This window comes from Rhinatrema bivittatum, chromosome 2, assembly GCF_901001135.1.
Source record: "Rhinatrema bivittatum chromosome 2, aRhiBiv1.1, whole genome shotgun sequence".
Taxonomy (NCBI): Eukaryota; Metazoa; Chordata; class Amphibia; order Gymnophiona; family Rhinatrematidae; genus Rhinatrema; species Rhinatrema bivittatum.
The window spans coordinates 241,931,523-241,943,567 of NC_042616.1; the positions used below are offsets into that span (position 1 = coordinate 241,931,523).

At 41.6% G+C, this 12,045-nt stretch overlaps 1 protein-coding gene across 1 annotated transcript in view; it reads left to right on the plus strand.

Moving 5' to 3' along the window:
* Nucleotides 1–12,045, plus strand: part of CPNE4 (copine 4) — a 988,906-nt gene that overhangs the window by 374 nt on the left and 976,487 nt on the right. The window lies entirely within an intron of this gene.

Sequence of the window (12,045 nt, forward strand, 5' to 3'; positions counted from 1 at the left end):
CATCCTTAGCGTTTCTTGAGGGTTGTTCCGGAGCGTGCTGTGAGAGACGCTGAGGTTAGTCTGTACTTCTCACTTCCTCATTGGGCTTTCAAACGTTGGATAAAACCCCAAACTTTTAGCTGCTTACTCCAATTGCACTGATCCCTTTCCCTTGCTTCCAAAAGTGATTTCTTAGTGTTTTCCCCTCCCCCCAAGGTGACAGGACAGTAGTTAAAATGCAGTCTTTAATGAGCTGGTGCAGGCGGACCCAGTGAGTTTTTGCTTTATCAATATTGGCAGAGATGGGAACAGTAGAGAAACATTTTCCATTGCTTCCGGCCGAATTTTTAGCACACACACACACCAAAAAGGCAGAATAAACAGAAAAGCATGGAAGGAATGGTTCCAAAAGGGCATGACTTTCCTTTTTTCCAACATAAAAATTTACGATGCTTATTATTTGATCATTCAGCAGAGCTTTGTATTTCAGTGGGTATGATGATCTGGTGCTAAACCAAATCAATATTCTATTTTTTGCAATGCCGAGGAGCTTGATAGACCGGTGTCCCAGTGTCCCTTGTAGTGGAAAGAGCAGAGGTGGATTACCTTTCAGGGGACAATAGCTTTACCTTATTTTGCTTTATTGGATCATTGGATTTCCCCCACCTCCACCTCTTTTAGATTTAAACAACACAAATTCCATAGTAGATGGAGGGTGTGCTCTGTCTCTCCAGTTTCTTTGCAGATCCCTTGTGTCTTGCTGAGGACACTAACTGGTATCCCTTCCTCTGCTGTGCCGCTCTATGGTACAAGTGACCTTTTCGCTCAATGTACAAAGTGCCTGCGACAGTGGCCAATAGCTTCAGTTGACTTCCTAAATGCCAGGTCTGTACCTGAAACTATCAGAAAGGACTCATCCATAAGTAATAGGCACAGTGCCTAAGTGCCCATGTGTGGTAAGGAGCTGTACCTGCGCTGGTGCAAGCACATTTCTGGCTCTTCCCTGTCTCATATGTGTCTGTATCTGTCCGGGGGTATAGAATGTGTCTGTGTGGGCAGAGGACCTGACACTCACCCTGAGTAAATATTCATGTTTACCAGACAGGTTAACTGTAAAGGAAAAAAGGTGATAGTGCCCAGTAAATCATTTAAGAAAGAACAATTATGAAGACTGTAAACATGCATATTAGTGCATCTTCATCCAGCGCATGTAACAGTGTTCTGGATGTGGTATTCACAACCTGTTTGTTGTTTAGTTTATAGGGTAGAAGCAATTTTATGTCAACCTGATTTCCTGATTTTTGTATCTCTCCCCCCCCCCCCCCCCGGCAATGATTTTTAAGAGCAAAAGAGAAAATCTGTGCTACAGGTGTTGGTGTCTTTTGACGTTATGTATTGTGTGCTGTACATGATAAAGAGTGCAGTACTGTCCTCCCTATCCTTTTCCCTCCAATGTTGTTGAAATGCTTTCTAGCTGAAGTGCAAAGATGTTTATAATCCGAAGGACATGCTTTTCAAACTCACTTTAGAGGAACTTAGCTGAGAGATACACTGTACTTATTAATTTAACTCATTGAAAAATATCCCAAATGCACTTCTGAACATTTTAGGGGGTTTAAAAATCAGAACCATATTTGCACATAGTAAAGCATTACTATCAGAGTTTAATTTGTACACAAAAAGTTAGTGAAACTGTGTATGTGTGAGTGTGGGAGGGCAGGGATATGGTCAAGTGTGACCTGTGCAAAGGGCCAGTGTGAACTCTCTTACATAACCATGTGGCTGCTCTTTTCTCGGATCTTCTCTGTTTCCTTCAAGGTCTGGAGGGAGGAAGAGGGTGTCCTCATAAATGATACCTGCAACTACTGGCTCTGCTGTTTCTTCAGGGGATCCAGAACTGATATACACTACCTTCTGGGGTCCCAGGAAAAAGGTGGCAGAATGCCATTCTGGGTTTTTCTACCAGAAATTAAGCCCTCAGTAATGGACACTAAAAGGGGGTTGAATTATCACAAGTTTGAAAGTTATGAGCAATAATGCCATTCATCAATGCCAAGGTTGAAGCCTTGACAATTGGCACTCCTGCTCACAAGTTTGAAACTTGTGTAAATTCAAACCCTTTTTTGAGTGACTGTTCTTTGCTCTGTAATGTCTGCTTCAGTATCACCACTTCCCCTTCTGTGCCCTGCAATACAGGAGAGGTGGAGGGGAGGAGGAACAAGAGGGGAGAGGTTGGAACAGGGAGCAGAGTGGCAGTTTTCTTCTCTCTGGTGCTCCAGGCTCACCCCTTCTTCTTATCTTTCCTGCAGGCTGCCTGAGGGGAGGGACCGGAGCAGAACATCCCTGCTGCTCTGCCTCCGAAGCCCAAATAGAAGTGCTGGAACTGAGTTCCAGGCCGATCCCCCTCAAATTAAACCCTAGTTACTGTACATACCCACCACTGTACAGACACACATGAGAGACAGTTCCTGCTCCATGGAGCTTACAATCTAGTCAAGGCAAACCTACGTGACAACCAGGAGTGTGTGGGAAGGGTATGTAGTAGAGGTAGACAGACATGTTCTTATCTGAGAGATCAGTGAGCAGAACTCCAGTGGCACAGCGGTGCCCTGAGTCAGTCATTCGCAATGCATGAAATAAAACCATGAAAAGTTCATGGAAATCTACTCAATTATGCTTTACTTTTTAAAGCTCCTTTCTGAAGTGTTTTGTCCTTGTAGGAAGGACATGTGAATGAAGATAATAATATAAAACCGATGCTATATTGCGAATAAAATGCATGCATATGCAGTATGTGTGTGTGTGTGTGTATATATATATATATATATATATATATATATACTACTTTAGTTAAATGTAAAGAGGATGCACACTCTTAAGTCCACAATATACTGTAGGCTGAAGAAGACATGCTAACAAGGAAAATTGTCAGAGGCTTTGAGTTTAAAAATACGATTATTTTAACAATAAGGAAATAGAATAAGCAAAAATGATTTATTTTTATTATTAACAAGAATTACAAGTAGTGTAATTGTTCTTATAATCCTGCCTCTCCAGCGCTGTGTATTGGGAAACTTTCTGCTGGTTCATGGCCGTACTCTGTCTCCTTAGCCCCGGTGAATCACGTTAGGAATACAAATTACTTAGTTTCAAGGAGAACATTTTGTGTATGTGTGTGTATTTCTTTATGTTTGGATTCAGCAGAAGCACATTTCATACTGAGCTTAGCAGAATTCCATCTATTAAACACACAAACCAAAATCTTCCTTTATCAATGTTTTTAAGTGTGCTAAAAGTAAATCTATTTGTGTCTATAAAGCACATAGGTGCATTCTTTTAACATATTCACAGAAGAGCAAGGTGACATTTGGAGTAGAGAGGACTGTGGGGGGATATGATATAAGTCTACAAAGTCATGAAAGGACTTGAACAAGTTAATGTAAATCAGTTATTTACTCTCTCAGATAATAGAAGAACCAGCGGGCACTCCGTGAAGTTAGCAAGTAGCTAATTTAAAACAAATCGAAGAAAATTCTTTTTCACTCAGCACATAGTTAACGTCTGGAATTCATTGGAACGGGATGTGGTTACAGCAGTTAGTGTTACTGGGTTTAAAATAGGTTTGGATAAGTTCCTAGAGGAAAAATCCATAAACTGCTATTATGGCAATTAATAAGCAATAGTAGTTTGTGATTTATCTAATGTTTGGCTACTTGCCAGGTACTTGTGACTTGGATTGGCCACTGTTGGACACAGGATACTTGTCTGACCCAGTGAGGCATATCTTATGTTCTTATGACATTTCAATTTAGGGTTATTTTTGCAGAGTAGAAAATGATTGATGTGTAATCCAGTATTTAGCTAAATGTATAATATTTTTAAGAAAAAAAATACACCTATCCAAATTTAGAAATATTGCATCAGGCTTATTGAGGCATTTCATTTATTCTAACCTGTTTCACTCCTCTTTACTATTTACAGTCTCTGCTTCCTTAAATTATAAAATCTTGCATTACAGGGGGATCACAAGAAATATTGCTTCTGAAGCTGAGGCGGCTTCATTATAATTAACTAACGTTAACATCTATTCTCACTTTTTTTTCCCAGGCATACTAGTGCAAAATTAACCTTGAGTGCTGGAATGATTTAAAGAAACAAGATAGAGAATTCCAGTGCATGAGAGAGAGAGGGGAAAAATTAATAATATTTATCAAAATGATGATAAACCAGTTGCTCAAGAACTCATATAGCAAAAAAGATGAATTTTTCCTACATAAAATGTGATGTTCAGGTTTAGTGGCTTGTACTGTACAGGGGAATCAGCATCCACTCCAAAAAAATGCATGCACACTCTACAAAGAGCCAAGCAGGGCTTGACATAGGCAGAAATAGAGGAGGCAAATGTAGTAGAAAGGGGTGAAATAGGAAGGAAGGAAATAGGAGGGCAAGATGGGAGAGTGGTACATTTTTGGTTGTGAAGTGGCATGGGGCATGGACAGGGAGAGGCCCTGCTGGTATTACTGGAGGCTGGATAGAGGTGAGCTGGGAGAAGACTTTGCTTAGGGTCATTACAAGATGTAGCTCAGGTATCAGCTGAATAGCAGGTACTGGAGGTAGACATGCGTATGTCTGTGCCCACACGTGTGCCAGATGGCTTGTGAAAAAGCGCATGGAAGCCATCAAGGAAAGAAACTACCCCATGCAATTTCATCTGACTGTGTCCACTTCAGAATTCTGAGGGAGAGAATTTTATGGTTTTTATTTTTGGCAACAAGACTGACCTGAACTTCTGAAATCAGTTTTTCTTATGTTTGCTTGTTTTCCCCATTTCTGCATGAAAACTGAAAATACTATTTCTGATATTCATTTCTAAGTTTTGTCACTTTTTTTAATTTTTACACTTAATGATTTAGTAAAATTGTTAGTCAGCTTTTCAATGTCAAGCTGCATATGTCCAGGTTATATGTAGCCATTTGACTGTTGTATTCCACCTTGGGTGAATTTCTTATTCAAAAAGCTAAGTAATACATCAAAGTAATCAATAATGACACATCTTCAGTGTCTAGCAGAGTATAGTGATTTTGTTTTAAAGAATACAATCAAGGCACAAGTATAATGCAGAGAATACACGAAGTCACTATATGATAGCTTCAGTATTATTCTGTCTCATTCTGGCTTGTGATCTGTTCCCCTTCTGAAACAGACTAAAGCTTTAAATATCAGAACTTTTTTAAACTGCTTCCAGCATTAAAAATGTTTTAATGTTTTTTGGTTTCTGTTTTATTCACAAATTGACATATGTGTGTCTAAAGATTTAGTTAAAAATGTTTAGAATGTTATTTTTAATTCAAAAATTTTCATGCAGCTGACTTTGTGTGTGTGTGTGTGTGTGTGTGAGAGAGAGAGACTCTCTGTTTCCTCTATCTCTCTCTCTGCCTGTTCCACTAGTCTTCCCCCCCCCCCCCCCCTTTAAGGAAAGTATAGGATGACTAGCTGGCAGGGAGAGGACAGGGAGCCCCTGATTCACTCCAAGCCTTATATCAGGTTAGGTTTAGCTAAGTTGAGAGAACATTCTACAAATCTCATCTTTGGGTGAGTTTCCTCACTCCGAAGGTCATCAAATCTTCACAAGAGAGCACTGTTCTGTTCGTATGTCTCACTCTGCATGTCAAAGTGGCCCCTAACCCCTACATTACTACCTAAACCTAACCTCGAGTTACTAAGTGGTCCTCCTATAGAGATATAAATTAGAGATGTGATTCGGCCAAACCTTTTGGTTTGGCCTTCGTTATCGGCCCGCTGCGGGAAATTTTGTTTTCCCGTGGTTCAGGCCGATTTTATTTCGACTGCCCCCGAAACAAAAACCGAAACCCACCCCAACCCTTCAAATTTAATTATAACCCCCCCCCTCCTGACTCCCCCAAAACTTGCCAAAAGTGTCTGGTGGTCCAGCAGGGGTCCCGGGAGCGATCTCCCGCTCTTGGGCCATCAGTTGCCAGTAATCAAAATGGCGCCAATGGCCCTTTGCCCTTACCATGTGACAGGGGCTATTGGTGCCATTGGCCAACCTTTGTCACAGGGAGACTTTCGATAAGTCTTGGTGGGGGGGGGGGGGGGTCGGGCAAGTCTTGGGGGATCGGGAGGGTTGCAATTAATTAAATTTGAAGGGTTGGGATGGGTTTGGGTTTTTTTTAATGTGCCCTTTCTCCCCCCCCCCCAAAAAAAAACAATAAGAAAACCACATGAAATTTCATGGGTTTTCCTATAGTTTCGGCGCCCTCGCCGAAACGCGACAAAATAGGAAATATCGTCTTTATTTCCTATTTTGTCGCACACGAATGCACATCCCTGATATAAATAGCTAACTTCTAGAAGGGCCTTATAGCTAGTCTCTCTCTCTCTCTCTCTCTCAATGTGGCCCCACGTTAAGGTGTTTTCTGCATGTGAAAAGGCCATGACGCGAGTTGGAAAATAACCCCCTAAGTTTTTAGCTGGCTAAGACAGCGATGCGGAATGGGCAGATCAGGGAGGAGTTGAGTTGGCCAGATAAATTAACCAGCTAACTTGATATTCGGAATTAGCCGGCTGATTTATCTGGCTAACTCTAGTTGGGTCAAAGGAATATCCTAAAGCTAGTCAGTTATACATAACCGGCTAACTTTAAGATAGCTGTGTATATTCAGCGATGTGGCTGCATCGCTGAATATACAGCATTAGTTAACCGGATAACTAGCAAAACTCGCAGCTGCTGAATATGGATGTAGCAGGGCATGCGCTTGAAGGGGGTGCTGCATCTAGGGAGCTACAATCCAGGTCCATCTGGCAGGGGAGAGACTTAAACTCCTAGGCCCTTGGAGAGGTCATGTCCGTGCTAGAGTGCCTTTGCTTCCAAACCCCTGGCTTTGGATACTGTGCAGGAGTTTCTTCAGAAAGCGCCATGGAGAACAGAGCGAAAAATTAAAAGGAAAAGGAAAACACAAGCAACCTCTCTACTCTGTGTCCTGCCGCTCAGTCCCAAGAAAGAGACACAGAGTTCAGGCAAGAATTAAAAAAAAATAAGAAACCGCATTAGAAAAAAAATCAGTGTCAGAAAAACCATGGTCTCCCTGTCAATTATATGCCTCCTTGGTGTTCTTCTCTCCACTGTTCCAGCATTCATTTCCAAAAATCCTTCCTCTTGGAGGGTAGGATAGTCCTGTAGTAGTTCTAGTATGCAAGAAATCTGGGAAAAGATGACAAAACCCTTCATTCAAAAAAGCTGTCTTTAGAATCAAATGGATCCAACCACTTTTGCTGGAATGTCCAAAATCCTCCTGAATTCTTCCTGCTTCTTATGGAAATACTGGCCCGCCCTCACACTTCAATGGAAATGCCCTCCTGTACAGTGGTGTACTGAGGGAGAGGGGTGCGGGAGTGAGACAACTGGGTGCCAGACCATAGGGGGCACTCAGGAGTCTTTATGTGCAAAGCCAAGAAGAGACCCACGGTTACTGGGGGATCCCATTCCGCCCGGCAGCCCTAGTAGAGAAGGACCACAGCTGCCAGGGGATTATAAGAACATAAGAACAAAAGAAATTGCCATACTGGGTCAGACCAAGGGTCCATCAAGCCCAGCATCCTGTTTCCAACAGAGGCCAAACCTGGCAAGTACCCAAACACTAAGTAGATCCCATGCTACTGATGCCAGTAATAGCAGAGGCCATTCCCTAAGTCCACTTGATAAATAGCAATTAATGGACTTCTCCTCCAAGAACTTATCCAAACCTTTTTTAAACCCAGCTACACTAACTGCACTGACCACATCCTCTGGCAACAAATTCCAGAGCTTAATTGTGCGTTGAGTGAAAAATAATTTTCTCCGATTAGTTTTATTGTGCTACTTGTTAACTTCATGGAGTGCCCTCTAGTCCTTCTAATATCTGAAAGAGTAAAATAACTGATTCACATCTACCCGTACTAGACCCCTCATGATTTTAAAGATCTCTATCATATTCCCCCCTCAGCTGTCTCTTCTCCAAGCTGAACAACCCTAACCTCTTTAGCCTTTCCTCATAGGGGAGCTGTTCCATCCCAGCTGGAGGAGAGGAAGCTAGTATATATGTGTGTGTGTTTGTGTCTGTGAGAGAGGGAGCTAGCATGTGTGCTTGAGAGAGAGAGAGCCATCATGTGAGAATGTATGTATGCATGTCTATGTGTATGATACTGAGCCAGTATGTGTGTCTGTGTGTCTAAGAGAGAGGGAGCCAACGTGTGTGTGTACATGCCTGAGAAAGAGAGAGAGAGAGCCAGTATGCTTGTGTGTGTGTGCGTGTGTTTGTGCGCCTGAGAGAGAAGGAGCCAGTGTGTGTGTGTGCATGCCTGAGAGAGAGAGTCAGTGTATGTGTGTGTGTTCCTGAGCGAGAAGGAGCCTCTGTGTATGTGCCTTAGAGAGAGGGAGGGAGCCAGCATGTGTGTGTGTGTGTGCCTGAGACAGAGGAAGGGAGCCAGGGTGCGTGTGTGTGTGTGTGTGTATGTCTATAAGCATGTGTGAGTTTTCAAAGAGCATTTGTGTGTCTGTGTGAGCATGAGATGAATATCTGTTATATTACTCCCTTGTTTTATTGTAACTGCATTCCTTAGCCTTCTCTTGTTTAATGTTTTTTACTACTATTACTATTATTTTATTATTATTACTTAGATCAATGTTATTTATTGCCTTTTGTTCCCTATCTACTTGTTAATTGTAAACCGACATGATGCGATATTTATCGCGAATGCCGGTATAGAAAAACTTAAAATAAATAAATAAATAAATCTGTTACAAGAGAAGAGAACGTCTGTGCATCTCCCTTTCCCACCCACTAATTCATGACAATCTCAGGGTGACTGGAAATAAAAAATTCCAAGGTATGGAGAGTGAGTAATTTTTTTTATCCTTATTGATTTTAATTAATTGGGTGTTATTTGATATGTATGTTTTGAAATATTTTATTGGTGTTTTGAAATTAAAAAATATATATTATATGAGTTTTTAATTATTTGATGTTATTCTGTTCATCAGCTGTTTTGAAATATTAATTCTTTTATTAGTATGAATTTAATATTATGATTTATGTTTTAAATTTCTTGATTTTATTGATTGATGTTTTCTGAGAAATGGTGATGTTTCTGTTTTTCCATTGGTGCACTACATACAGAGTCTGACTTGTGGTTTCCAGTTCTGTTTTTGTCTGTAGTTTTCCATTTATACTTTACAAACATTTTATTCTATGTTTGGTGAGGGTCTGTCTGTGTTCTGAATGTGTGACTGAGGTTAAGTATTCTGCTAAGGTGTCGTTTCTATGTAGGGATATATAGCAGCTTGGCTTGTTCTGTTTCACTAATAGGAAATGTATTAGTGTTTTAGAGCCTGGTGAATGTTTGCAGGGTTACTTTTTCATAGGTAGGATTGCAACTGTTTGAGTATTCACAGTTAGTGCTGTTTTGGAATGGGAGGTTTATTATATTGTAATTATAATTTAGCTTGCTCATGGCTTTCTGAGGACCAAGCCCACACCCAACATGCGTTACAATAGACCTAATACCATAAGTGTGTTCCACGTGTCTTTTTGACTTTTATGCAGGGTTTTCAGCTTGATACCACAGCAATGCATGTAAAAATAATATACTTAATGTTGTGATAGTTTTACTTTGAAAGAATGTACTTTGAAGAGGATCTGGCTCATCAATCCTACACCATTACAGATATGATTGCTCCTTAATAATACAGAGGCATAATTGATTTTTAGATGAGAGATGTATGATCTGTGTCATTCACATAAGTGGGGATCACCTTTTTCTATTTTTACTTGATATACCTGGTGATTTCTTCTGGTCATTTTTTGCATGCTTGATTTACTATTCCTAAACATCTGCCAGAGCTGAAAAAGAGTAACTACTGGGACAGGAGAGGGGAGAGAGATTGATTGTTTGGAACAGAGAGAGAGTGACTGCTGCAGATGAAGGCGAAGAGAAAGAGAGAGAGTTTGTGACTGCTGGGGATGAGGGAACGAGCAGAGGATGGGGATATGGAGAGAAAAAAAAGAGAGGGGGATGGAGAAAGGGAGAGAGTTGTGGGTATGAGAGATTGTTAGAGAGAGACAGATTGAGATTGTCTGTTGGGAATAAATGTGATTGAGAGAGTAGTGACTGCGGGGGATTAGGGCAATAGACAGTGAGTGCTGAGGATGAGGGGAATTGAGTGACAGAGAGTGTGACATTGGGGAGAAGAAGGGTAGAGAACAGAGAGAGAGAGGGAGGGATTGAGTGTGGTCTCTCGGGGATGATGGCGGAGGAAGAGGAGATTTCTAGGACTGTCCAGATTATCTGCTTTATGGAATCTGCAAGGTACTTATGACCTGGATTGGCCACTGTCAGAGACAGGATGCTGGCTCATGTGAATGGCTGAGAGAGAAGGTGTGGGAGTGAGGAGCTGAGTGTTTGGGAGGTAAAAGGTGGGGTGAGTGGAAGGAAGGGAGGAGATAGAGTGATTGACAGATGGAAGGGGAGAGTGGGAGAGAGGGAGGGAGGGAGTGAGCAAGTGGGAAGGAAGGAAAGAGGGATGAATGAATGAGAGGAAAAGGGAAGGGCGAGTGAGGAAGTAGAAGAGAGTAAGAAGAAGAGAGGGTAGAAGTGTGTGTGTGTGTGTGTATATGAGTGTGAATGAACGTGTGGGTATATGAGAAAGAGAGGAGAAATTTTGTGGGTTCCCTCCTCCCTGCTCCCCATCTCCTCTCCATTAATCCACAACAATCTCAAGGGGATAAAATGAAACATTTCCAGGTATGGAAAAGAGGAAATAGTTTACCCTTATTAGTTTTATTGTATTGAAATATTTTATTGAATTTTATTTTTTTTTTTAGAAATTTTAGTTTTTTTATCTTTATTGTTCTTATTTATTAGATGGTCTATTTCTCATCAGTTTTTTTTGAAATACATTTATTAGTATGGCTTGCTATTATGATTGATTTTGTTTTATGAGGAATGGTAATGTTTCTGTTATTGTGTTTTTGCACTTGTTATGAGTCTGGTTGGGGAGCAAGACTGCTGGGGACTGGTAGGGTAGGAGAGTGAGACTGCTTTTGCTTCTGTTTCTCCGAGATGAGAAATGGGAAGAATTTGATTTTCTCGGTATCATTGTTGGGAAATGTGCATCTGAATATTTCCATTTTTTTTTACAGTACAGGGAAAATGCAAGTTCTGTTTATTTCTCTGGTGTTTTACTGCAGGCAGAGTCTGGCCTTTTTGGGGTTTCCAGTTCAGCTTTTCCCTCCATGTTTCTCTTTCTAATTTGGGGTCAGTGATTCTGTATTTGGTGAGGGGACAGGCAGTCAGCTGGAATGAGGCTACAGTGACATGTGCAGGTCTGGAAAAAAGGACACAATTGGGATGGTTTTTTTCCTTTTTTCTTGATGGTCAGAAGTGGAAAAATTGGAACAATTTAGAAACTTTACATCACAGTGCATGACTCTCGTTCTCGGTCTTTATCAGAGGCTGTTTTTGTTTGCTTGCAGTACCACAGAGAGAAGGGGCAATGTCTGCAGGTAGGGAACGCAGGGTTAGGTATTGCCACGTAGGCAGTTCACAGTAGTCTGTCGGTTCATTTCTTTTCTGGGGGTTTGTGCTAGTGCGACTTTCTGTGACCGCAAGCATTTCTACAAGGAGGATGGTAGGCGGCTTTGTATCTCTTAGCTCAGCTCTGTGGAATATATCGCAGGACTTCCCAAACGTTTAGTCATTGTGACCCCCACTTTAGCCCGTGAAAATGCACATGATCCCAGAGGACAAACCAAAACAAATGAGCAGGGAGGCATTCCTCCTCCAGCAATCACTCCAATCTCCCTGAGCCCCTCTCTCAACCTCCACTCTTTCCAGTCAAGCCTCTCTCAACCTCCAGCCCCAACTTCAGCCCCCACATCCTCCACTCTTAACCTCATGCCCCCCAGTGGACTCCCTTTTCCAATCTCTTCCTATCCAGCTGATCCCCTCTTACATTCCCTTGCTCGTCTCACTTCCCTAGGCCATCCCCTCTCTCTCACCCCCTTCCAG